The following is a 25,871-nucleotide window of genomic DNA, read 5'->3' on the forward strand; positions in this document are numbered from 1 at the left end:
CTAAAATTGTACTTCTAGTGTGTAACATAAAAAAAGACACTTAGTAATATGATCATGGAACATTATCATTACCTAGAGGACTTAAACTAGTACAACTCTGAGAGCAGATACAGACAAACAGTAAGACATTTATTTACCAGTTTTCAGGTGTCATCCCTGATAATCTTTCATGTTTTAAATGTCAACTAATGGAACATGGTAACACATAGTGCATAGCAAGGCCAAATGGTAAAGACATTGTTGTATTGTCCATCTCCAGGGACGTGCAGAGAATGTTAGAGAGGCAGGGGCTGAAATATCTAAAAGGGCCTTTTGGTGAAAATATTGAAAATAGCAGACCTCCAAGCCCACAACACGTCGCAGCTCACGTTGTGAGCTTGGAGGTCGGCTATTTTCAGTACTTGATACCACACTGAACTAAGCATAAAAAAGGCAATGTGGGGTACAGCATGGATTTCACAGAGAGGGCTATTCTTTCAACATAAGATGCTGCATTCAAGTTCATGAGAGTTTGGAAAAGGCAATTCTCTTGAATGCTGCCTTCAGGTATGCCATGGAAAGGGAGGGCATTTGCATTTCTTTCACCAAAGTGAAAACTGCATTCATGGTCTGGAGAGGGCCACTTTTTACAGATGGGTAAAAGGGCAGGGGCCCTTTGATGTCTATGTGTGCACGTGCCTGTCCACAGGGGCGTCACAAGGGGTAGGAAAGTGGGACTGAGGTACTAGGGCCCAAGGTGGTGGAGGGGCCTTAATTATTTTATACTTTAGCTATTGAAAAATAGCAGATATACAAGCTCACAGCGCGGCACCGAGTGCCGCGCTGCGAGCTTGTAGATCTGCTATTTTAATAAGTTGTGAAAATGTGTGAAAATCTTTGAATATATGTATTTTTTAACCCTTAAGTTCTGTTCGGGTCATTTTGACCCGTTTTACATTTTCATTTGAAAAAAAAAAGGTAGAAGTTTACATTTTTTCCACCTGAAACTCACTGGCCTTAAAGATTCTTCTGAGATGAACGTGTAAAAAAAATATTTTTGCTCTACACCATGCTACTGTAACACCCCCCTCATATTTTTTGAACCTTAAGTGCTGTTCGGGTCATTTTGACCCGGAAGCACATAATTATGCACAGAAATACACAGTATTGTGCCAAAACAGAGACACACAGCCCCCCCCCCCCCCCCCCCGCCCCATTCTAACACCCCCCTTCCGAAGCCCCCCTGTCTGATTTTCATTTTTTCCTATAAGCATGAGAAATATTGCCCAGTATTAAATAAAGTAGTTTTTTACATGAATTCCAGCTAAATCAGTAAAAACGCCTAGCTCGTTCAGTGTTTAATGTGATATAACAAAGCAGAAATGCAAACATTTACCATATATATCATATGAATTGTTTGGTATTGAGTCAAAGTCAATGTATCATGATGATTTGTTAAGTTAAAATTTATATTAGTGTTTTTTTTTTTAAACCAAATATCCCCTGGGTCAAAATGACCCGAACAGAACGAAGGTGTAGTGAATCTGAACAGAACTTAAGGGTTAAGCGAACATTTCTAACTCAAATTTTGCTTCTGGGGGGTCCCTGGAACTCAATATTTTGAGATGGGGTTCCGTGGCCAAATACATATCATCTTGGGGGTCCTTGACATAGGTTTCTTGCACACATTTTCACGATTTTTCAAAAATAGCAGATCTACAAGCTCGCAGCGCGGCACTCGGTGCCGCGCTGTGAGCTTGTATATCTGCTATTTTTTTTCTTCTCTCAGGTGGTACTTGGTGTAAAAGGGTTGAGAACCACTGGCTTAGTTAATTTAGAATATTATAACTAAATACAATCTTTGTGACAAAACATTACAGCATTATTTTCATTCCTCTCACCCTCAGTCTGGTTCTGCCTGTTCCTCACGCTGCTTCTGTTTGAAGTTCATGACACCATGGTGCATCACCTCCTCTCCTCTCCTCTCCTCACGAGGCACGTTGACCCACGTCTTGTGTCCAAATGTACACAGCGTCGTCTCATGTTGTCCCAAGTTGTTTAAAGAGCAATTGAACAGAGCAATGTGACATCTATATATATACATCCCTTGACATAGTTTGAAGCAACACTCAACTCATGCGTCTGCTCCCTATGGTCTGCTCCTAGGTAAACAGAGAAGGAGAGAGAACACTTCCTTGTCAGGTGATTGGGGAGAGCCAACCGGCTGCCAGGAGAATGTATCCCATGGGCTGGGGGGCCATGGCTGGCTTGATTGGTTACGTGGTTTGGGTTTTCTAGCGTAGCTGCCATGGCAGCTAGTGTCAATTAAGGGAGATAGGTTTTATTTCACCAGACTCTAGCTGGCTCCAGGGGGTTGGGGGGGGCCGCGGCCGCTTCGCGGCCGCAGCCAGAGCACGCAGTCCGGCTTGGGTGCCCTCCGAGACCTCGGTGTCTGAGTCTGGAGCTCTGAGAAAAAAAAAAAGAAAAAAAAAGCCAGCTGCTAAGCTGAGCTGACCTGTGCGTGCGTGCATTCAGTGCAATGTGAATGCATGTGACTAATTGATAGGAAGATAGAGAGAGAGAGATAGATAGATACGTAATAAACATGATTTGGTACAAGCCCAACTAAAAGGAGATCCCAGTAATGTTGTTGGCTTATTTCCACTGGGAAGTCATTCATGAATGAACTAATTATTGATATAGGACTGTCATAGGTATACAGTGTCATTGACAGTACAGTTCACTGGTACAAGGTCAACTAAAAGGAGATCCTAGAAAAGACTAAGCTTATTTCCACAGGAAACCATTGAAGTATCTCATATAACATTGAATGACGGATAGAACAAAGCACTATGCAGGGGAAACAATTTAAAAAATAAAACAATAAAAACAGCCGATCTACAAGGCTGCATATGTGAGCTTGTGGATCAGCTGTCTTGGGCGCCGCCACTGTCGAGGCTGACAAATGAATGATTGCGACCGTCAGGTCGCAGTTACTATCGAAACCTCGACCAGCTGTCTGTATGTCCGTCACACTTTTGCACTGCTCATATCTCTGCAACCTATCTCTGCAACCGCTGGCCGATCCGTGCCAAATTTTGCACAGACAGTCCTTGCCCTCCACCCATCGATTCTCTCCTCCTCTTCTAGCGCCACCATGAGGCGAAACCCATTCTGGACACTACTCCTACAGATTTTGCCCTAAAATCACGCAAATCGCCACGCAGTATATATTAGGGAGTCTTACTGGTTTAATTATTTATTTATCCATGCCAAACGTTGCACACACACACACACACACACACACACACACACACACACACACACACACACACTCCTTGGCTGTATTTATTTAATTAATGAATGAATGAATTAATTATTTCCCTGTCTGCACCAGGCCGAAAGGACACATTGGCCCCGGCAACTAACTTTCCCCCGACTGCGTAGGCTACTGATTCTTTAAATAATTAATTAATTAATTATGGCCCCGCCCCCTGCACTGGCTGGGCTCACTGGTACAAGGTCAACTAAAAGGAGCTTTATTTATTTCATTAATTATTATTATTATATGAGGCCCCTGTCGAGACTGACTATTTATTTATTTATTTATTTATTTATTTATTTATTTATTTATTCATTTATTTATTTATTTATTTATTTATTTCCCTCCCGACTATGTTTCCTTCCATCCATCCATCCATCCATCCATCCATCCATCCATCCATCCATCTTCAACCGCTTATCCGGAATCGGGTCTCCGCCCCCCCCCCCCCCCCCCCCCCCCCAGGCGTCTGCCTATCGGCTAAATAAATATATATATATAAACAAATAGCGTACATCTTTCTTCCTTCCTTTCTTCCTTCCTTCCTTCCTTCAATAAATAAATAAATAAATAATTAAATAGCGTGCAACCTTTCTTTCTTTCTTTCTTTCTTTCTTTCTTTCTTTCTTTCTTTCTTTCTTTCTTTCTTTCTTTCTTTCTTTCTTTCTTTCTTTCTTTCTTTCTTTCTTTCTTTCTTTCTTTCTTTCTTTCTTCCTTCTTCTTCTTCCTTCCTTCCTTCCTTCCTTCCTTCCTTCCTTCCTTCCTAAATAAATAGCGTGCAACCTTTTCTTTTCTTTCTTTCTTTCTTTCTTTCTTTCTTTCTTTCTTTCTTTCTTTCTTCATAAATAAATAAATAAATAAATAAATAAATAAATAAATAAATAAATAAATAAATAAATAAATAAATAAATAAATAAATAAATAAATAAATAAATAAATAAATAGCGGTCCCCGAGGGTGTCATCGCGTGCGGGGCGGCGAGCCTGATTATCATGTATATGAGGCTGCATTAATTATGCTAATGAGGTTGGGGGCGTGGTTTGCATTAATTATGTTAATGAGGGGCGTGATCTGCATCAATTATGTAAATGAGACTGCACAACATGCATTTGACGCGCGCTTCTTGTTGCTAATTACACGCGAATGCAGGGGGGCGGGGCTAATTAGCCTAATTATTCAAATTGGGGGCGCGGTCTGCATCAATTATGTAAATGAGGTTGGGGCGTGGTCTGCATCAATTATGTAAATGAGACTGCACAACTTGCATTTGTTGCTAATTACACGCAAATGCAGGGGGGCGGGGCTAATTAGCCTAATTATTCAAATTGGGGGCGTGGTCTGCATCAATTATGTAAATGAGGTTGGGGCGTGGTCTGCATCAATTATGTAAATGAGACTGCACAACTTGCATTTGTTGCTAATTACACGCGAATGCAGGGGGGGGCGGGGCTAATTAGCCTAATTATTCAAATTGGGGGCGTGGTCTGCATTAATTATGTCAATGAGGTTGGGGGCGTGGTCTGCATTAATTATGTAAATGAGGCCGCATGACAAGCGTTCTCGTCACCGCACTGACGTGTAATTACACGCAAATACAAGGGGTGGAGTCAAACTTAATGAGTGGGAGGAGTCTAACTTAATGAGTGGGCGTGGTTTCAACAAGAGGAGGAGTCTAACTTAATGAGTGGGCGTAACGTAATGATCTACAAGCTCACAACGCGTCGCGGTGAGCTTGTAGATCTGCTATTAATGAGTGGGCGTGGTTTCAACAAGAGGGAGGAGTCTAACTTAATGAGTGGGAGGAATCTAACTTAATGACAGACAAATGCAGACGACCGTATGTAAATGAAGGGGAGGAGCTTAGTGGACGTATGCAAATTGGGGGCGGGGCATTTTTGGAAATACGTGTGGGCGTGGTGCGCATACATTATGCTCGCATACATTATGCTAATGAGGGCGTTAAGGCAGGTTTTGCAGCGCGTAAAAAAAGCAGACGACCGTATGTAAATGAAGGGGAGGAGCTTAGTGGACGTATGCAAATTGGGGCGGGCATGGTTTGGAAATGCGTGTGGGTGTGGTTCGCATTAATTATGCTAATGAGGCTGTTAAGTGGCGTTTCCCAGCGCGTAAAAAATGCAGACGGCCGTATGTAAATGAAGGGGAGGAGCTTAGTCGACATATGCAAATTGGGGGCGGGGCGTGGTTTGGAAATGCGTGTGGGCGTGGTTCGCATACATTATGCACGCATACATTATGCTAATGAGGGCGTTAAGGTGTGTTTCCCAGCGCGTAAAAAATGCAGACGGCCGTATGTAAATGAAGGGGAGGAGCTTATTCGACTCATGCAAATTGGGGGCGGGGCATGGTTTGGAAATGCGTGTGGGCGTGGTGCGCATACATTATGCTCGCATACATTATGCTAATGAGGGCGTTAAGGTAGGTTTCCCAGCGCGTAAAAAATGCAGACGGCCGTATGTAAATGAAGGGGAGGAGCTTAGTCGACTTTAAAAAAATGGGGGCGGTGCATGGTTTGGAAATGCGTGTGGGTGTGGTCCGCATAAATTATGCTAATGAGGCTGTTAAGTGGCGTTTCCCAGCGCGTAAAAAATGCAGACGGCCGTATGTAAATGAAGGGGAGGAGCTTAGTCGACATATGCAAATTGGGGGCGGGGCGTGGTTTGGAAATGCGTGTGGGCGTGGTTCGCATACATTATGCACGCATACATTATGCTAATGAGGGCGTTAAGGTAGGTTTCCCAGCGCGTAAAAAATGCAGACGGCCGTATGTAAATGAAGGGGAGGAGCTTAGTCGACATATGCAAATTGGGGGCGGGGCGTGGTTTGGAAATGCGTGTGGGCGTGGTTCGCATACATTATGCACGCATACATTATGCTAATGAGGGCGTTAAGGTGTGTTTCCCAGCGCGTAAAAAATGCAGACGGCCGTATGTAAATGAAGGGGAGGAGCTTATTCGACTCATGCAAATTGGGGGCGGGGCATGGTTTGGAAATGCGTGTGGGCGTGGTCCGCATAAATTATGCTAATGAGGCTGTTAAGTGGCGTTTCCCAGCGCGTAAAAAATGCAGGTGGCCGTATGTAAATGAAGGGGAGGAGCTTAGTCGACATATGCAAATTGGGGGCGGGGCGTGGTTTGGAAATGCGTGGTGCGCATACATTATGCTCGCATACATTATGCTAATGAGGGCGTTAAGGTAGGTTTCCCAGCGCGTAAAAAATGCAGACGGCCGTATGTAAATGAAGGGGAGGAGCTTAGTCGACATATGCAAATTGGGGGCGGGGCGTGGTTTGGAAATGCGTGTGGGCGTGGTGCGCTTACATTATGCTCGCATACATTATGCTAATGAGGGCGTTAAGGTAGGTTTCCCAGCACGTAAAAAATGCAGACGGCCGTATGTAAATGAAGGGGAGGAGCTTAGTCGACTTTAAAAAAATGGGGGCGGTGCATGGTTTGGAAATGCGTGTGGGTGTGGTCCGCATAAATTATGCTAATGAGGCTGTTAAGTGGCGTTTCCCAGCGCGTAAAAAATGCAGACGGCCGTATGTAAATGAAGGGGAGGAGCTTAGTCGACATATGCAAATTGGGGGCGGGGCGTGGTTTGGAAATGCGTGTGGGCGTGGTTCGCATACATTATGCACGCATACATTATGCTAATGAGGGCGTTAAGGTAGGTTTCCCAGCGCGTAAAAAATGCAGACGGCCGTATGTAAATGAAGGGGAGGAGCTTAGTCGACTTTAAAAAAATGGGGGCGGTGCATGGTTTGGAAATGCGTGTGGGTGTGGTCCGCATAAATTATGCTAATGAGGCTGTTAAGTGGCGTTTCCCAGCGCGTAAAAAATGCAGACGGCCGTATGTAAATGAAGGGGAGGAGCTTAGTCGACATATGCAAATTGGGGGCGGGGCGTGGTTTGGAAATGCGTGTGGGCGTGGTTCGCATACATTATGCACGCATACATTATGCTAATGAGGGCGTTAAGGTAGGTTTCCCAGCGCGTAAAAAATGCAGACGGCCGTATGTAAATGAAGGGGAGGAGCTTAGTCGACTTTAAAAAAATGGGGGCGGTGCATGGTTTGGAAATGCGTGTGGGTGTGGTCCGCATAAATTATGCTAATGAGGCTGTTAAGTGGCGTTTCCCAGCGCGTAAAAAATGCAGACGGCCGTATGTAAATGAAGGGGAGGAGCTTAGTCGACATATGCAAATTGGGGGCGGGGCGTGGTTTGGAAATGCGTGTGGGCGTGGTTCGCATACATTATGCACGCATACATTATGCTAATGAGGGCGTTAAGGTGTGTTTCCCAGCGCGTAAAAAATGCAGACGGCCGTATGTAAATGAAGGGGAGGAGCTTATTCGACTCATGCAAATTGGGGGCGGGGCATGGTTTGGAAATGCGTGTGGGCGTGGTCCGCATAAATTATGCTAATGAGGCTGTTAAGTGGCGTTTCCCAGCGCGTAAAAAATGCAGGTGGCCGTATGTAAATGAAGGGGAGGAGCTTAGTTGACATATGCAAATTGGGGGCGGGGCATGGTTTGGAAATGCGTGTGGGCGTGGTGCGCATACATTATGCTCGCATACATTATGCTAATGAGGGCGTTAAGGTAGGTTTCCCAGCGCGTAAAAAATGCAGACGGCCGTATGTAAATGAAGGGGAGGAGCTTATTCGACTCATGCAAATTGGGGGCGGGGCATGGTTTGGAAATGCGTGTGGGCGTGGTGCGCATACATTATGCTCGCATACATTATGCTAATGAGGGCGTTAAGGTAGGTTTCCCAGCACGTAAAAAATGCAGACGGCCGTATGTAAATGAAGGGGAGGAGCTTAGTCGACTTTAAAAAAATGGGGGCGGTGCATGGTTTGGAAATGCGTGTGGGTGTGGTCCGCATAAATTATGCTAATGAGGCTGTTAAGTGGCGTTTCCCAGCGCGTAAAAAATGCAGACGGCCGTATGTAAATGAAGGGGAGGAGCTTAGTCGACATATGCAAATTGGGGGCGGGGCGTGGTTTGGAAATGCGTTTGGGCGTGGTTCGCATACATTATGCACGCATACATTATGCTAATGAGGGCGTTAAGGTAGGTTTCCCAGCGCGTAAAAAATGCAGACGGCCGTATGTAAATGAAGGGGAGGAGCTTAGTCGACTTTAAAAAAATGGGGGCGGTGCATGGTTTGGAAATGCGTGTGGGTGTGGTCCGCATAAATTATGCTAATGAGGCTGTTAAGTGGCGTTTCCCAGCGCGTAAAAAATGCAGACGGCCGTATGTAAATGAAGGGGAGGAGCTTAGTCGACATATGCAAATTGGGGGCGGGGCGTGGTTTGGAAATGCGTGTGGGCGTGGTTCGCATACATTATGCACGCATACATTATGCTAATGAGGGCGTTAAGGTGTGTTTCCCAGCGCATAAAAAATGCAGATGACCGTATGTAAATGAAGGGGAGGAGCTTAGTCGACTCATGCAAATTGGGGGCGGGGCATGGTCTGGGAATGCGTGTGGGCGTGGTTCGCATAAATTATGCTAATGAGGCTGTTAAGTGGCGTTTCTCAGCGCGTAAAAAATGCAGGCGGCCGTATGTAAATGAAGGGGAGGAGCTTATTCGACTCATGCAAATTGGGGGCGGGGCGTGGTTTGGAAAAGCGTGTGGGCGTGGTTCGCATACATTATGCACGCATACATTATGCTAATGAGGGCGTTAAGGTGTGTTTCCCAGCGCGTAAAAAATGCAGACGGCCGTATGTAAATGAAGGGGAGGAGCTTATTCGACTCATGCAAATTGGGGACGGGGCATGGTTTGGAAATGCGTGTAGGTATAAAATGGGGCTAAAGTGGATTAATGTATGTTTTATAGTATAACCATTAATATCTACATACAAAGTAACTAGTGACTAAAGTTTTCAAATAGGCCTAATTGTAGTGGAGTAAAAGTACAATATTTGCCTCTGAGATGTAGTAGAGCAGGGGTCTTCAACGTTTTCAGGCCAAGGACCCCTTAGTTGAGAGAGAGATGACCCCCTCAACCTTTTCATAGATTCCATATATTTTCATCGTTTGACAGCACAATCCTCAGTGTATTTTGGATTTGACCTTTTTACTCTGTACTTAGTCTGCTCCTTTTCCCCTCTACACCAAACCTCTTTGCCGAAAATAGACGATCTACAAGCTCACAACGCCTCGCAGCGCGTGGCGTTGTGAGCTTGTAGATCGGCTATTTTTGGCTAAAGTTCTCAGAATATGGACACTATTCTGAGAACATATACAAAAGGAGAAAAGGGTTTCTAGCACACAAAGATTTGGAGGACCCCCTGTAGTAACTCTGGGGACCCACTGTTGAAGACCCCTGCTCTAGTTCATCATACAAAAGTGTCGCACAAAACTGGTGAAAATAGCAGATCTACAAGCACACAACGCCTCGCAACATAAATCATTCTTAAAAAGATAATACAAACCCCCGAGCACACTGTCTAAAGTTGGTCTATCACAGGTCTAGATTTTAGTCTAAAAACCTTCAAATCTAGACCTGTGTTAGACCAATTTTAGACGTGTGCTCAGTGGAGAACGAACGGTTTTGGATATAGGCCTACAAGGTTTCCACCTGACAACGACGATATATCCCGTGCATGCACTGACAGCAGAGATGTATTGTAAATGGTAAGAGAAGAAATGCATGTGCGTCTGTGTTTGCGCGCAAGACAAGACAAACACGGTTCGTTTGGACAAGTGGTTAAGGAGCGCGTACCGCATAGGCTTTGATGCCTGTCAGTGAGTTCCGGGTTTGATTCCTGAGCCTGGAAGGCGATTCGCTCCGTTTTCCTGTCTCTCTCCACTGTCCAATTGAAATAAAGGCGAAAAGCCCTAAAAATAAATAAATTAAAGTGTTAGAGATATCGGTTAACATGCATTTTTATGTGATATTATAAAACAAATATCTACATTTCCCCAAAGTAAACGCAAGGAATATATTTAATTCAGTATGACCAGACGCGTTGTGAGCTTGGAGGTCAGCTATTTTTGGTGCGTGATACCACACTGAACTAAGCTACATCAAGTCAATACTGGAGATGTGGTGTAACGGCATGGATTTCTACACAGAGAGAGCAATTCTTTCAACATAAGATGCTGCGTTCAAGTTCAGGAGAGTTTGGAAAAGGCTCTTGAATGCTGCCTTCAGGTATGGCATGGAAAGAGGGCATTTGCATTTCTTTCACCATAGTAAAAACGGCATTCATGGTCTGGAGAGGGCACTTTTTTACAGGCGGATAAAAGGGCAGGGGCTCAAGCCTCCTTTGATGTATGTGTGCATGTGCCTGTCTGACAGAGGCATTGATCTCCCTCCCATCCCCACAGAAAACAGAACTCTGCAGATAATGCTTGAGAAGTCAGATAATATAAATGCAGTTGAACATTTCCAACCTACTGTACTTCTTCAACCTTGCAATTGTTGTTATTCTACCATCCCTGTCTAGCATTGTTACTTCACTTTAGTATTTCCATTTCCTGTTAAATCTACGTTCATATTTTAGATTGTAATTAGAGAAAAGAAAAGATGAGTGTTCAAATGTTTTCATTTACTGCTTTCTATCGTTTTAGAGATTTTGATTTCATTGGGTGGGGGCATTCGTTTTTAGACACAATAACCTGGCGATTTATTTATTTATTTACAGTAACACTACTAGCCCCCATAAGTCACATCTGCCCATGAAAGATTGCAGTGCATCTTGAGAATGGGCTTATTTAGCCACTTGTACGCATGCCTCCACACACTGAAATGAAAATTGTTAAAATCGCTAAAACGATAGAAAGCAGTAAATGAAAACATTTTAACACTCATCTTTTCTTTTTTCTAATTACAATCTAAAATATGAACCCTTGTTGTAACACACACACACACACACACACACACACACACACACACACACACACACACACACACACACACACACACACACACACACACACACACACACACACACACACACACACACACACACACACACTATTTTTCTTCTTTTTTTTGTGGCGGCGGTGGGGGTGTGGGGTGGGGGGAGTATGGTTCTGGGCGGTCACTAGTTGACAATCTTAATTAGAATCAGAATCAGAAATACTTTGCTGCCAAATATGAGGTCTATATGAGGAATTTGCTTTGGCATGCTGTGTAGAGACAGCCCAATATTAAACAATTAAGTGCATGGCTACCGGCAACGCACACACGAGGACTCGTATAGTGCAACGGGGCATCGCAGAGCGTACATTCAGATAGAAGAGACTACACATTGCACCGCAGACTCACTATTAACTCGCTATTTTAAAAAAAATACATCTGATGCCAAGGCAAACTAAGAAAATTAAGAACAGGGAAGCTTCACAAGGAGCAGAAAAGCCCCAAACCAGGACTATACCGACAGACCAGTGTTTAGTCTCAAAAAAGCTGTCTTAAGACAGCTAACAAGATACATTTCTTTATTTTCAAGGCAGCCATTAAATGTAAGACTTTAGATTTTTTTTTTACCTCCAAATGGTTAATTGAATCATTTCATTTTAGAACGACGCATATTTTTACAGTGACAAGCCGCATGATGCTTTGTTTTACAGTGAAAATCAGTCTCATATACGCAGCACACCATATAAAATCTTCATGTAAACACAGTATCACTGCAATAATTGAAGCATCAGCTATTGAAAGACATTATTGTTACAAGCACGAAACTGTGTGTCCCGCCACATTCCCCCCATCCGTTCGTGGGGCGATATTCCAGGATAAAATGGATTCATTGTTCAGCAGAATATAGAGTATAGAGAAATGAAAGCTTCTGTTTCATATATCACTCTGCAATAATTGAACAAATGTGTTTTCCCCTTCTTATTTGCGAGGGGGGGAAAAAAACTTCAAAGTCTCTTTTTTTATTTTTTTGGGGGGGAAAAAATGGAAATTTGGGGTCACGTTCAGAGCAAGATATTTCTGTCAGGGCTTGTCAGAGGGAGAACACCCTAAACATTCTACGTTCTGAAGATGTCTGTGATGGGCAGGGGCGTCAATTGGGTATGGCAGGGGTATGCAGCTGCCATACCCTGGGTCCAGGGGGGAAAATAAAAGTTACTTTTAAATATAAATCCACGAATGTCTCTTTGTGTATCTGTGATGGTTATTATGTTGTTAAATAACTATGCAAAATTTAACAAAATGGTCACTTTAACAAGGTATTATAATTATATTCTTCACACTTTTATTCTCCCCATCTTGACAGAATGGTAAATTCCCAGGTTCTGCAGGTCAGGCACGTTTACTAACATGTCAAGTTTAGCTGCACTTAAACAACCGTTCCAGGCTGCCATATCCAGCCCAAGAAACCGTAGAAACCTGTGTAAAAAACTGACAAAACTCCTTTTTTTCAGACATTGTGAAAATAGCCGATCTACATGCTCACAACGCCTCGCAGCGCGAGGCGTTGTGAGCATGTAGATCTGCTATTTTCACAATAGAACCGTGTTATACAAAATGTAATGCCTATTTTCCATGAGGACTCCCATCTTTGCCATACCCTAGCTTTTGCTGAACTGACGCCACTGCTGTGATGGGCAGGGACGGCATGATGGACTTTGATGTTGTTGAAATATGGCTGCGGGTTTTTCCACAGTAAAAGATGACGAATGAATGAAAAAGGTTTCTGGGTAACGTTACAAGTGACAGTTGCAGTATATCAAGCTGAATTTTGGTACAAGTGGTGGATAACCAGCGTATCTGACTTGATGCTAAATGCTGTACACATGCGGGCATGCATGTGCATGTGTGCACACACGCACAGTGGCAGTGAGTGAAACAATACTGTACTGTTTTCCACCAAAGCACAGCATATGACATCCTGAAGTTTAGGCTCACACAGATAGTAAAGCTTTAACGGTAGGTAATATATGGCAGTATACAGTATTTCGTCACTGTCGGGCAGAAACCTCGTATCTCCAAGTTTCAAATGCGTATGTTTTTTGGTAAATTAAAGCTCTAGTTCATCATACAAAAGTGTCGTACAAAACGGTACAGTTTCATGACAGTACAAATCACTGGTACAAGGTCAACTAAAAGTATGTGTGTGCGTGCTTATTAGGTTTATCCAGCGTGCTTGCCTTGTACACAGTCTGCTGTTCATTGTTGACCATTTTTGTAAAAAATAAAATAAAAAAAAAGTTAATGAGCCACCCAACCTGACCCAAAAATCACGCAAAAACCGCAGCGTTGTGTGCTTGTAGATCGGCTATTTTCACTAGTCTAAATCATTTTTCAAATGATAAATATAAAAAGAACGGTTATGGACATACAAGGTTTCCACCCGCCGACGACGATTTCAGACCTTTCAAATTAAGGTTAGAAACCAGGGGAGCAGCCTGAAATACTGGGCCCCATTACAACATAGGCTACATACCGGATCCCAGCGTCCTACACTATGTTAAATCATATAATCTATAAAACATGGCATTTCTGAGGGCCCCTGTTAGCTCAGGGCCCTTGGACTCTTTCTAACTTTTCGACCCGTTTTGGCACCCGTGTCAGAATGTAATACAGCCATGACATCACCGTTGGTTTGAAATAAATGTAATTTATCGTACCATGCAAACTAAATGTGTGTTTGAATTTGAAACAATTCTTGCCACTGGCTAAATGCTCTTACTGTAATTTCCACTGGAAATATTTTCTCTATTATAGCCCTCTTATATTAAGTTAAAGTTTATTTAATTTGGCCATTGTAAGGCTGAACTTCTCAAGCATAGTCAATTCCTGACGCAAGAAAGTGAATAGTCGCTATCCCCCCCCCCCTACCCCCCCCCCCCCCCCTTTTTATTACTCGTGATTATCAAAATCAACATGTAAAAGTTTGTTTAGTGGCAATTAATTTCTAGTCAATTCAAGTCTATTAGCTTCATTTGAATGTGTGTGTGTGTGTGTGTGTGTGTGTGTGTGTGTGTGTGTGTGTGTGTGTGTGTGTGTGTGTGTGTGTGTGTGTGTGTGTGCGTGCGCGTGCGCGTGATTTCTTTGATCAGATCTATAAGAAGTGTAGGCCTACTGTATGTTGGTAGTACCTATTTGGATACAGTGTGTGATAGCCGATCCATAAATGGTGGTCAAACCAAAAATGGTAAAGAATTAAGTATTTTATTTGCGTTTGTTAAGTTTTCCTTTTGCTTTTTCTTTCAAATTAGTTTTCCCTCATTAGTTCACTTACGGCTTTCATTTGTAGTTTGTCTTTTCTATTTCTATGAACACTAAAACAACAGACAGAAATGAGGAACAACGTGCAATAAAAAAGTAACAAGACATAAACATAAAAAGGTGTCGTGTCAACAACATGGCCCAGTCTGGTACCTCCATGACCTCAACATGGGGCTATAATTGATGTGTGGATGGCTGACATCATACATGGCAATATCCTTGCCTTCTCCGACCACGCTGCTTTTCAACAGCACGTTATTAACAATATTTAGGGCTTCCTCTAGAGTACCTTGCCAGCCTCACTGGACACGGGGATGTAGAGACAGAGAGCATTGTTCTACCAAAGACCCCAGCTGGATTCAATGGATGACTGCACACAGCCACACAGCGGAACAGCAGCAGCAGCTATAGCTAGCTGGCTGGCTGGCTTGTCAGTCAGTCACACAGGTGGCAGGGAAATTACAGTGTACACAGACCTCTACATTTTGGACACGTTCCACTTCTGGAAGTCAATAAAAGTCTGTCGTGGCCACTGCCAACCACTGCGAAGGCTAGAGCTGAACGTTGGAGGCTCGGTCCTCCGTGCCAACATGGTGTCACTGCTCATACAGAACAGTGTGTTTTAATTATCTGATTGAATAAAACAATTCTGATTGCTACCACTCGATCGTTTACGGAATTGTGTCGCTATGGGGCCGCAGAAATTCGCCGGAGGGGTTCTACAGCTCACAATAGCGCCATTGTCTGTGCATGTGCAAGTGTTTTCTGCCAGTGTGTGTCTGTTTGAGTGTGTCATTTAAAAGAAAATGTTTGTGTGAGTGTGTGAGTGTGTGTGTGTGTGTGTGTGTGTGTGTGTGTGTGTGTGTGTGTGTGTGTGTGTGTGTGTGTGTGTGTCTTTTGCTCTTGTTCCAGAGAAGCACGAACCGCTGAGGATATTGTGTCTGCAATAGCAAAGAAACTTTACTCAGCTCTTACGACCTCAGTGCAAGGTTAGGCCGTTAAGCCACAGTGAGGCAAGTGAGGCTGAAAGAATACAGTTGGCAATGTGAAGAAGTGAATGGACTCTGGAGAAGAAATTTGGTACAGCAGTGCTCTACGGTAGGGCCTTCGTATTGTTGCTCCAGTCAGTTCGACCGCATCTACGCTAATGTTTTGATGAACTCCCATAATAGCACACTACAAGAAGTGATATTTTGAAAGAAAACACGCTTCAAACTTAACTTGTCTGTGGTGAGACCAACCAGTGTACAGACTACGAAATGTGCGCGATTTTTGTGTATGTTTGTGTGGCTATCAGCGGCTAAGTGTACGGCACTCTGACGTAGAATGTCCACATAGTGTCAGAGACGCCAACCGACAAGATCTACAAAGTGGGAAGACTGGTGGTTGTCTTTGTTTGTATGGGAGTCAAAATGGTGTGTCTGTATGTGACAAACAAGTGTGTTCATGCCTTTTTTTGTTTTTCTGTGTATAAAAAATAAAGTGTGTGTGTGTGTGTGTGTGTGTGTGTGTCTCTCTCTTTGTCAATGTGTGTTTATGTACAGTATCGCTGTGTGTGTGTGTGTGTGTGTGTGTGTGTGTGTGTGTGTGTGTGTGTGTGTGTGTGTGTGTGTGTGTCTCTCTCTTTGTCAATGTGTGTTTATGTACAGTATCGCTGTGTGTGTGTGTGTGTGTGTGTGTGTGTGTGTGTGTGTGTGTGTGTGTGTGTGTGTGTGTGTGTGTGTGTGTGTGTGTGTGTGCTGGGGCGTGACAAGGGGGGGGGGGGGGGGTTACTAGGGCCAAGGTGGCCCTAGTAACTTTAGCTATTGAAAAATAGCAGATATACAAGCTCACAGTGCGGCACGATCTGCTATTTTTGAAAAGTTGTGAAAATGTGTGCAAATCTTTGAATATATGTATTTTTTAAGCAAACATAACTCAATTTTTGCTTCTTGGGGGGGGGGGGGGTCCCTGGAACTAAATATTTTGAGATGGGGGTCCGTGGCCAAACACATATCATCTTGGGGGTCCCTGACATGAAAAGGTTTGAGCACCATTGACATGGAAACATAGGTTTCTTTCTTGCACACATTTTCCAAATTAAAAAAAGAATTGCAGATCTGCAAGCTCGCAGCGCAGCACCGATAGTTAACATTCATGGGGGGCCCACAGTGAATCCTTGTACCCATGGCCCAGAATTTGGTGTGACGCCCCTGTGTGTGTGTGTGTGTGTGTGTGTGTGTGTGTGTGTGTGTGTGTGTGTGTGTGTGTGTGTGTGTGTGTGTGTGTGTGTGTGTGTGTGTCTTTTTGTGTGTACCGACCGGCCTTGGTAATGATAGCTCTCAGTCTCAAGCCTGGCGGTCGGGCTACTCCTCTAGCCTCGGGGCCTGTGCCAACCACCAGAGCCCAAAGAATATCGTTTGCAGCCGGGCCCCCTGCTAGTTTCCTGAAACATCCAGACATCTGTAAGCTATGCAGTTTGTAATCTCTGTATTGAACATAAACACAGAATGCATCCCCACCATCCATACCACAATACTACTTCCAAAGTAATGATAGGAACGACATAAAGTCCATGCAGGTTTACTAATACGTTGAACCACATCAGAAAGGTATATTATACCTTGTGTTGTACAGTAAGATGCCACAAATCAAATGGCAGGCTGATCTCACAATTGACTCGAGAGACCAAAACCACAATATCTTCATGCACATGATTATGTCGTTTAAACTTACACTGCTCTCATCTACTAGGATGATAGCACCATCTACTGGTCATGAGCGGCATCTAAACCCCCTTTTTTTAAGGCTGCTTGTAATTGTTGTACACACAATACACTGCGTTGTTTTTGGATAATTAATTTCACTTAGATGAGTGCACACTCGTGCGTGCGTGTGTGAGAGGCAGGAATAATTAAATATGATTCAGGAGTCATGATTGAGCCTTCAAGTGGCCAAATGATTTTCTGGTCCTTTATTTGGTATCAGGAGTGGCAAAGTAAGTCTAAGGTAGAAACTAAATATCTGTTTTCTTTGTCAATCTAATTGTTTACCGAGCTATACAAAACTACACTACTACTACTACAAAAAAAAAAACACTCTCGGCCATGCCTTTTGGCCTGGCGGAGACGATAATGAATAGAAAATCTAGTGTACTACGTACATGAGAAAAGTCACACTAAACCAACTCCCAGTACATGACAAACAGTGTAAATATACAGCACAACCGGTATCTATGGCATTAGATTGCTATTGGAATAAATGTGAAGAACTTAACTTTCACTGCATAGTTAATATGGCCATGTTTACCTTTGGGGACATTTAACCACTTAAACCATACTTTATTGTATGTCAAATAGCGAAACTAGCTAAACTTGTAGGTCTTCAATTGCGGAATGTTGTATTTTCACTAATGTTCACTTTGTGCCGAAGGTTCTACTATCAAGTAGGGATGGGACGGATCAATTCACCTTTTATTTGCCAAGCTGCATATCCGGTACCACTTAAACCCTCTATAATTGGTAAAAGGTACTTATAATATACCTACTTGATACAGTCTTTTTTCACTCTCTATCAAATGTCTTTGACGCGTTGTGAGCTTGTAGATCTGCTATTTTTTGGCAAAAGTTCCGCCCCAGGATAATGGATTTTGATTATCGCGATATCGTAAATCGCGATTTGTTTTGTCACAATAATCGCGATATGACATTTTCATATCGTCCCATCCCTACTATCAAGTCTGTCACAAAATTGGGAAGCTAGGATTCATCTGTAAGTCCCACATTCATATAAGGTTTTACAACAACATAGAATAGACCGTTCTTTTTTTCACTGGCAGACACTTTCTCTCTACACGTCACGGCTCATCCTACTGACATGCACAGATCTACAGTACAACAGCAATGCACATTTTGGTCAAAATAAACATTCATTATGAAAGACTTGAGTGGAAGAATCACATTGTTTTGGAAAGGCAGACTGGGCCTTTAAGACTAGTTTTTGAGGAAACCAATCTTAATTAAATAAATATGACTAAAATCAAACAGCATACTAACTAGTAAGACGCCTCAGAGCGACATGCGACGTCGCCCTTGTCGCGCCAATTCTTTCTTGGCCATCTGGTCAGTGATGTATATTAGACCAGTTAACCATATATGGAGGCCACATCGGCCACATACCACACTAACAGAATCCATATATGGCCAAGACAGATGGCCAAGATAGCCCATATCTGTGTGGCTGGTTTTACAGACAGGGATCTCCATGTATGGGCATAAAAAGGTATGACGTCAGATGTCATAGGCTGGTTTTACAGACAGGTATCTCCATGTATGGGCATAAAAAGGTATGACGTCAGATGTCATAGGACTTTCACGTAACGAATAACTGAGTAAGCATGTTTGGGCTCTCACAGCATATCTCCATATACAGTACATGGATCTCCATATATGGGTACCAGGGGTTCTCCATATATGGGTACCAGGGGTCATCATGGTCATCAAGTCCTGTTAGATACACTATTGATGACAACAGGGAACTCCATATATGTGCATAAAAGGGATTCTGTTAGTGTGACATCACAGTGAAGCCAGAGCGTATTGTCAGAGCGGCAAACCCATAGAACCACAGTGTCAGGCGTGACAGAGATACATACAGTACATACATACATATGGACAATCCGTGACCGTTTTACATACTAATCTGCGACCTACGGTCGCAAATAATCTATTGGTAGGTACGGTACTGAAATGTACTGTACACTTACATGAAGATGAACTGAAAATATTTTATCTCTTGAGAGATAAAGATAGTAAGATGTGGCATTTTGTACATGATTTATTCTAAAATGCCACGTATGAATTTTGGCATTAAACGTGCTACCTCCTTCACATCATTTAAATTTGAGTTTTGTTTGGGGTGTGCCAATAAAATTGTACTTGCAAAGAAGTACATCTCCAGCTGTGTTCATTCTGCTTGTCATTTGTTTGTGTCTGATAATGGTTCTTGTTGCCCTGGTATAAAATGTCTGTCTAAATGAATAAACATTAAAAACATTTCATCCTAAACACAATTTTGAATGTTAAACTTGTACCCATTTCAATAATAGTATTTGCAAAGATAAAATACTGAATTTAAATATGATCCCACCCGTCTTCTAGGCTGGTCAGATATTCATCAGTGCACAGGATGCACCTCTCGGGAACTTTCTCCTGTCCACTTCACCAACTGACCGGCTCTGTTCACTGGGTTGGGGTGTGACACAAAACATCTTTGTTTGGTTCATTAACTCGCCTGTTACAGCTTGTTGCCCTTATCTGGAATAGAGAGAATTAGGGAAAGATATTAATTTACTATGTGTTACAAATTATGGGAAACTACTAATTCTGTGTGAATAATGCAGAACAGGTAATCTAATACTATAACATGTACTGTAGCTGGCCTAGCATAGCCAGACTCTCTCCACCTACTGATGGGTCTAGTGATACAGTATCTACATTTGGGAGAGTCTTTTTTGCAGGTCTTTCAGTCTGAGTGTATCAAAAAAGCACCTCGGTTAAGGTGGAGACGACCTCCCGTTGGTCTGACCAGGTAAACATTCATCAGGTTAGCATTCACCAGTGCCGGCAGGTTAGCATTCACCAGTGTTGGCAGGTTATGATTTCACCAGCATTAGTTTTACTGAGGTTAAGGTTATGGTTAAGGTTAGGTTTAGGGGTATCTTCGTCCACCTGACTTTCGCCACCTCCGCGCAGCCAATCACAAGCTTCCGCTGCCTTAGCGCAGTTGCTTTTTTGATACACTCGGACTGAAAGACCTGAAAAAAAAAACACTGTCCCATCTACATTTACCAAATGGTCAAAATATAGGTAGTATTCAGGATTGACTTTCAAAACAGTAGACATAACATTTGTTATCGTTGGTTTTCTCTGCCCATTCAATGGATCTTGATTTCCACGGACATATCGGCAGGTGGATATGAACGTCTGCTACATGAGAACAGTGGCGTCAATTGGGTATGGCAGGGGTGTGCAGCTGCCATACCCTGGGTCCAGGGGGGGAAAGTTACTTTTAAATATAAATCCATGAATGTATCTTTGTCTATCTGCGCTGGTTATTATGTTGTTAGATTACAGTAAAATAACTACAAATGCAACATTTAACATAATGGTCACTTTAACAAGATATTATAATTATATTCTCCACACTTGTGACTGACAAAAGTCGTTTTTCTTTTTTTCAGACATTGTGAAAATAGCAGATCTACATGCTCACAACGCCTCGCAGCGCATGTAGATCTGCTATTTTCACAATAGAACCGTGTTGTCCAAAATGTAATGCCTGTTTTCCACGAGGACTCCCATCTTTGCCATACCCTAGCTTTTACTGAACTGACGCCACTGCATGAGAATATACTGTGCCTAACATTTATAAATCACTGTAAAGTGTAAACAGGAATCCCCGCCACTGAGGAGCCCATCTTCCCCATACGCCCAGCTTCCCAAGTATGGAGCTTTTCATATCCATGAGGCGGGATGGGGACAGCCCAGGACTCCCTGGGTGGGCTTACAGTCCGTCATCTTACCTCCACACCCCCCAACATGGCAACATGACTGGTGTCTTGCACGCGTGCCTTTGCGCGTGTGCAAGACACCAGTCATGTTGCCATACCTTACCTTTTGCTGAACTGACACCACTGTCCATACCCACCCTTTGGCTGACCATTTGCTAACCCCAATTACATTACGTTCAATCTCACCAAACACTCTTTTCCTTCAACATTTATACAAGATGTATATGCTGCGGCTCAACCTAAGTAGCGCAAGGGATAGTTACAGTACACCACATTAACATATTACTATGGTCATTCTGAATGGTAGATACATTAGGTCAGTGCTTCTCAACCACTGTGCCTGGGGCTTTACTTTGCGAAGAAACATACAAATTTGAAACTTGGAGATACAAGGTTTCTTCCCGACAGTGACGATATTTACACCCCCATATTATGTTGGTGTGCCCATGGATTCTTGGGACATGAAAAGTGTGCCCATACAGAAAACAGGTTGAGAAACACTGCATTAGGTTACCTTTATTAGGGACAAACTTAAGCGAGTGGCTGAATATTCAGAACCGCGAGAGGCCATCCTCTGGGCCATCGGCTAGAAACTGATGACCAAGCCCATTGCCACACTTGCCGCACAGCACCTGACGACATAAACATGATCATACATTCAATTAACATCATGTATTGCAACAAAGGCACACATCCCAACAGAGGAGGTTCCTCCCACAGCTGAAGAAATTAGGGCTGTCACCATAATGACATCTTACATGATGATTAATTGTCACTCAAATAACTGCGATTAACGATTTAGTTAATCGCAACGATTTAGTTAGCTGACAATTACATTCCTGTTTGGCTTGTAGGCTTTGAAGTTGCACATGGCAGACATGACACGTAACCTAAATATATAAAGAAATGACAGGCATATTTGACAACTTTATACTCCAAAAAGAACATAGTGGAAATAGCCGATCTACGAGCTCACAACGCATGCAACGCGTTGTGAGCTTGTAGATCTGCCATTTCCACTATTTTTGAAACCTTTTGAAAATAATCAGTACTAATGGATAATGATTTACATGTACACTGTTAACTGTGTGAGTCGTGACAGACGTCCCATCACATGTGTTAAGTGCAATGAGCAATGTATTATGATAATTACTGTACCTTGTAAGTTCAATTATTCAAGTATATGCACTGGCCATTGCCGTATGCCTCTAATGTTGTATTTAGTTTGCTGTTGTTTTCTTTAATTTGTAAATAGGCCTATGTGTCAATAGTTTAAATTTATGAACGAAATAGCTTTTTTTTTTAGAATATTTTTTGAAATTATAATTAAAAAACTAAATGTAGGAAACAAATGACCCATAAAAAATGTGTTTGTGACCCAAAAATCGGTCCCGACCAATGTTTTGGGAAACAGTGAGGTATATGACACTAGAAGATACTTAGGCCTACCTAGTGTCATCTTTGCAGAAGTGTCCATGAGCAAGGCAGTGGCGCCAGTTCAGCAAAGGCTAGGGTATGGCAAAGATGGGAGTCCTCGTGGAAAAGAGGCATTACATTTTATATAACACGGTTCTATTGTGAAAATAGCAGATCTACATGCTCCGAGGCGTTGTGAGCATGTAGATCGGCTATTTTCACAATGGGTAAACATGGGTATGGCAGCTGCATACCCCTGCCATACCCAATTGACGCCCCTGGAGCAAGGCACTGCACACATCATTCACACACTGTGTGAGCATGTGAGCATCACCTACTGTAAATCCATTTTTGCCAAACTTAAATCAGCTAGCTACCCTGTGTGTGCATTATGGGGACTGATGTCTCACCTTGTAAGCAGTGAGTGACTCCATTAGCTTGGTGACACTGTCCTCTCTGATGGTGTCGGTGAAGGCAGGCCAGGGGGAGGAGTGGGCATACTTGGACCGACTGGAGAACAGCGGGTGGTCACACTGGGAACACACATAGATACCTGGACATACAGCGACGTTAATACCTGATTAAAACTCACAGAAACAGCGTGGGCAAGGCTTTCCCCCTTCACTGGCATAAATCGCGTTAAACGTTATTTTCAGTTAAAAGTTATTTTCAGTTAAAAGCACAAACATATAGGCCTATAGACTATTAACTGACCTAATTAAATATAAATAAGCGAAATAAATTAATCCTATCCCCGTGCATGGCTGTTACATCATCAAACCATCTGAGTACTCGCCTGTTTTAAAATGATCCTTGTAGATCTCGCCACCGAAAAATCGACAAAAAGACATTTTGTGCAGCTAGTGTCGTGACGTGATCGCTGATCAGTCTCTCTTGTCAGTGTTTGTTTGTGTTTGATCAGGTTCACATGTCTATCAAATGGTCTGCGAGGACGAGGAGGAGAATCCACACACGTGAGAGCACAGAGCAGCAGCAGCATAATCCATTCCCCGCCCACTGCTAAGATTTCCGTCATCAACATAGCCCCGCCTCCACCATGAGATTGTATGTACACACTACACAGTATGTATGTATGTATGTATGTATGTATGTATGTATATATGTGAAAGGAGAATGGATGTTAGCTCTGGATTGATTGATTGATTGATTGATTGATTGATTGATTGATTGAAGAATTTATTAGAAGGTTGCATAGGGAAAAGTACAGTTTCATGACAGCGCAAATCACTGGTACAAGGTCATCTAAAAGGAGATCCTAGTAAGCTTTTCGGCTTATTTACACAGGAACCACTTTGTGTATCTCAAATAACATTGAAGGACAGATGGATAGAACACAGTACTTTGGACACAGTAGGCCTACTATCATAATGGACCAGAGCTAGATGTGTATGTCAGAATTAAAACGTTTGTCAGAGGAGAATATATGTAGCCTAGAGTTCTCAAATTCTGCCCGAACCCGACCATACCCCTGATACCCGAACCTGACCAACATTTTGGGGCCGGGTAGGGCCTAAAATGTATGCTAACTAGTAGGGCCGGGTAGGGCCTCGGGCCTGCCCAGTTAGGGCCCAGTTAGGGCCGGGCCTTAATTTTCAGGCCTGTTGAGAACTCTAATGTAGCCTACTAAGTGTCAAGTGAGAATGAAATATGTGTAGGCCTCGCCTATCTAAAAAGAGAGTGTGTAGGCCTAAGTGCAGAAGAATGAAAATGTATGAATGAAAGGAGAATGTATGTGAGAGTGCCAGAATGAATTATGCTTTAAGCTACATTAAGTGAGGTTGGCTCCCCCTGCTGGGACAGACCCGTTATGAATCAATAACTCATAATCCAACTGGGGGTGTGTAAGTGTTGGTACTTTATGGTTATTTTTGAGTACCTTCGGTGTAATATATCTATTTATGATTGTTTTGTGCACTTAATGCACCTTGACCACCTGAATTTCCCTGATAATAACGTTTTCCTTGACCTTTCTCTTATCTCATTTCACAGAGATCTGATTCAGTGCATCCTTCACAGACCACACAGACAGACAGACAGACAGACAGACAGACAGACAGACAGACAGACAGACAGACAGACAGACAGACAGACAGACAGACAGACACAGACACACACCATACAGTACAGTGGTGAGATGGTTCTCGATTGAAGTTATACTCAGGTCACACAGATACACAGAAGGTTTTGTGAATTCATAGACATAGATAATTGAATTATATTAAAGTATTTGTTTTTATTTGTATTATTTGGTGGTAGCAACTAAAATTGTACTTCTAGTGTGTAACATAAAAAAAGACACTTAGTAATATGATCATGGAACATTATCATTACCTAGAGGACTTAAACTAGTACAACTCTGAGAGCAGATACAGACAAACAGTAAGACATTTATTTACCAGTTTTCAGGTGTCATCCCTGATAATCTTTCATGTTTTAAATGTCAACTAATGGAACATGGTAACACATAGTGCATAGCAAGGCCAAATGGTAAAGACATTGTTGTATTGTCCATCTCCAGGGACGTGCAGAGAATGTTAGAGAGGCAGGGGCTGAAATATCTAAAAGGGCCTTTTGGTGAAAATATTGAAAATAGCAGACCTCCAAGCCCACAACACGTCGCAGCTCACGTTGTGAGCTTGGAGGTCGGCTATTTTCAGTACTTGATACCACACTGAACTAAGCATAAAAAAGGCAATGTGGGGTACAGCATGGATTTCACAGAGAGGGCTATTCTTTCAACATAAGATGCTGCATTCAAGTTCATGAGAGTTTGGAAAAGGCAATTCTCTTGAATGCTGCCTTCAGGTATGCCATGGAAAGGGAGGGCATTTGCATTTCTTTCACCAAAGTGAAAACTGCATTCATGGTCTGGAGAGGGCCACTTTTTACAGATGGGTAAAAGGGCAGGGGCCCTTTGATGTCTATGTGTGCACGTGCCTGTCCACAGGGGCGTCACAAGGGGTAGGAAAGTGGGACTGAGGTACTAGGGCCCAAGGTGGTGGAGGGGCCTTAATTATTTTATACTTTAGCTATTGAAAAATAGCAGATATACAAGCTCACAGCGCGGCACCGAGTGCCGCGCTGCGAGCTTGTAGATCTGCTATTTTAATAAGTTGTGAAAATGTGTGAAAATCTTTGAATATATGTATTTTTTAACCCTTAAGTTCTGTTCGGGTCATTTTGACCCGTTTTACATTTTCATTTGAAAAAAAAAAGGTAGAAGTTTACATTTTTTCCACCTGAAACTCACTGGCCTTAAAGATTCTTCTGAGATGAACGTGTAAAAAAAATATTTTTGCTCTACACCATGCTACTGTAACACCCCCCTCATATTTTTTGAACCTTAAGTGCTGTTCGGGTCATTTTG

General features: G+C 42.8%; 1 long non-coding RNA gene and 1 pseudogene across 2 annotated transcripts in view; one reads left to right on the top strand and one right to left on the bottom strand.

The window, feature by feature from the left end:
* Nucleotides 1-25,871, top strand: part of LOC308303313 — a 468,570-nt gene that overhangs the window by 253,722 nt on the left and 188,977 nt on the right. The window lies entirely within an intron of this gene.
* LOC308303834 (methionine-R-sulfoxide reductase B1-A-like) lies at nucleotides 19,792-23,334 on the bottom strand (annotated as a pseudogene). The gene is made up of 4 exons: nucleotides 23,280-23,334; nucleotides 22,894-23,036; nucleotides 21,567-21,699; nucleotides 19,792-19,811 (listed from the first exon to the last, which is right to left on the bottom strand). The product of its transcript is annotated as a methionine-R-sulfoxide reductase B1-A-like (transcript).

The sequence above is a fragment of the Nannobrachium achirus genome (assembly GCF_963921795.1).
Source record: "Nannobrachium achirus genome assembly, chromosome: 18".
Taxonomy (NCBI): Eukaryota; Metazoa; Chordata; class Actinopteri; order Myctophiformes; family Myctophidae; genus Nannobrachium; species Nannobrachium achirus.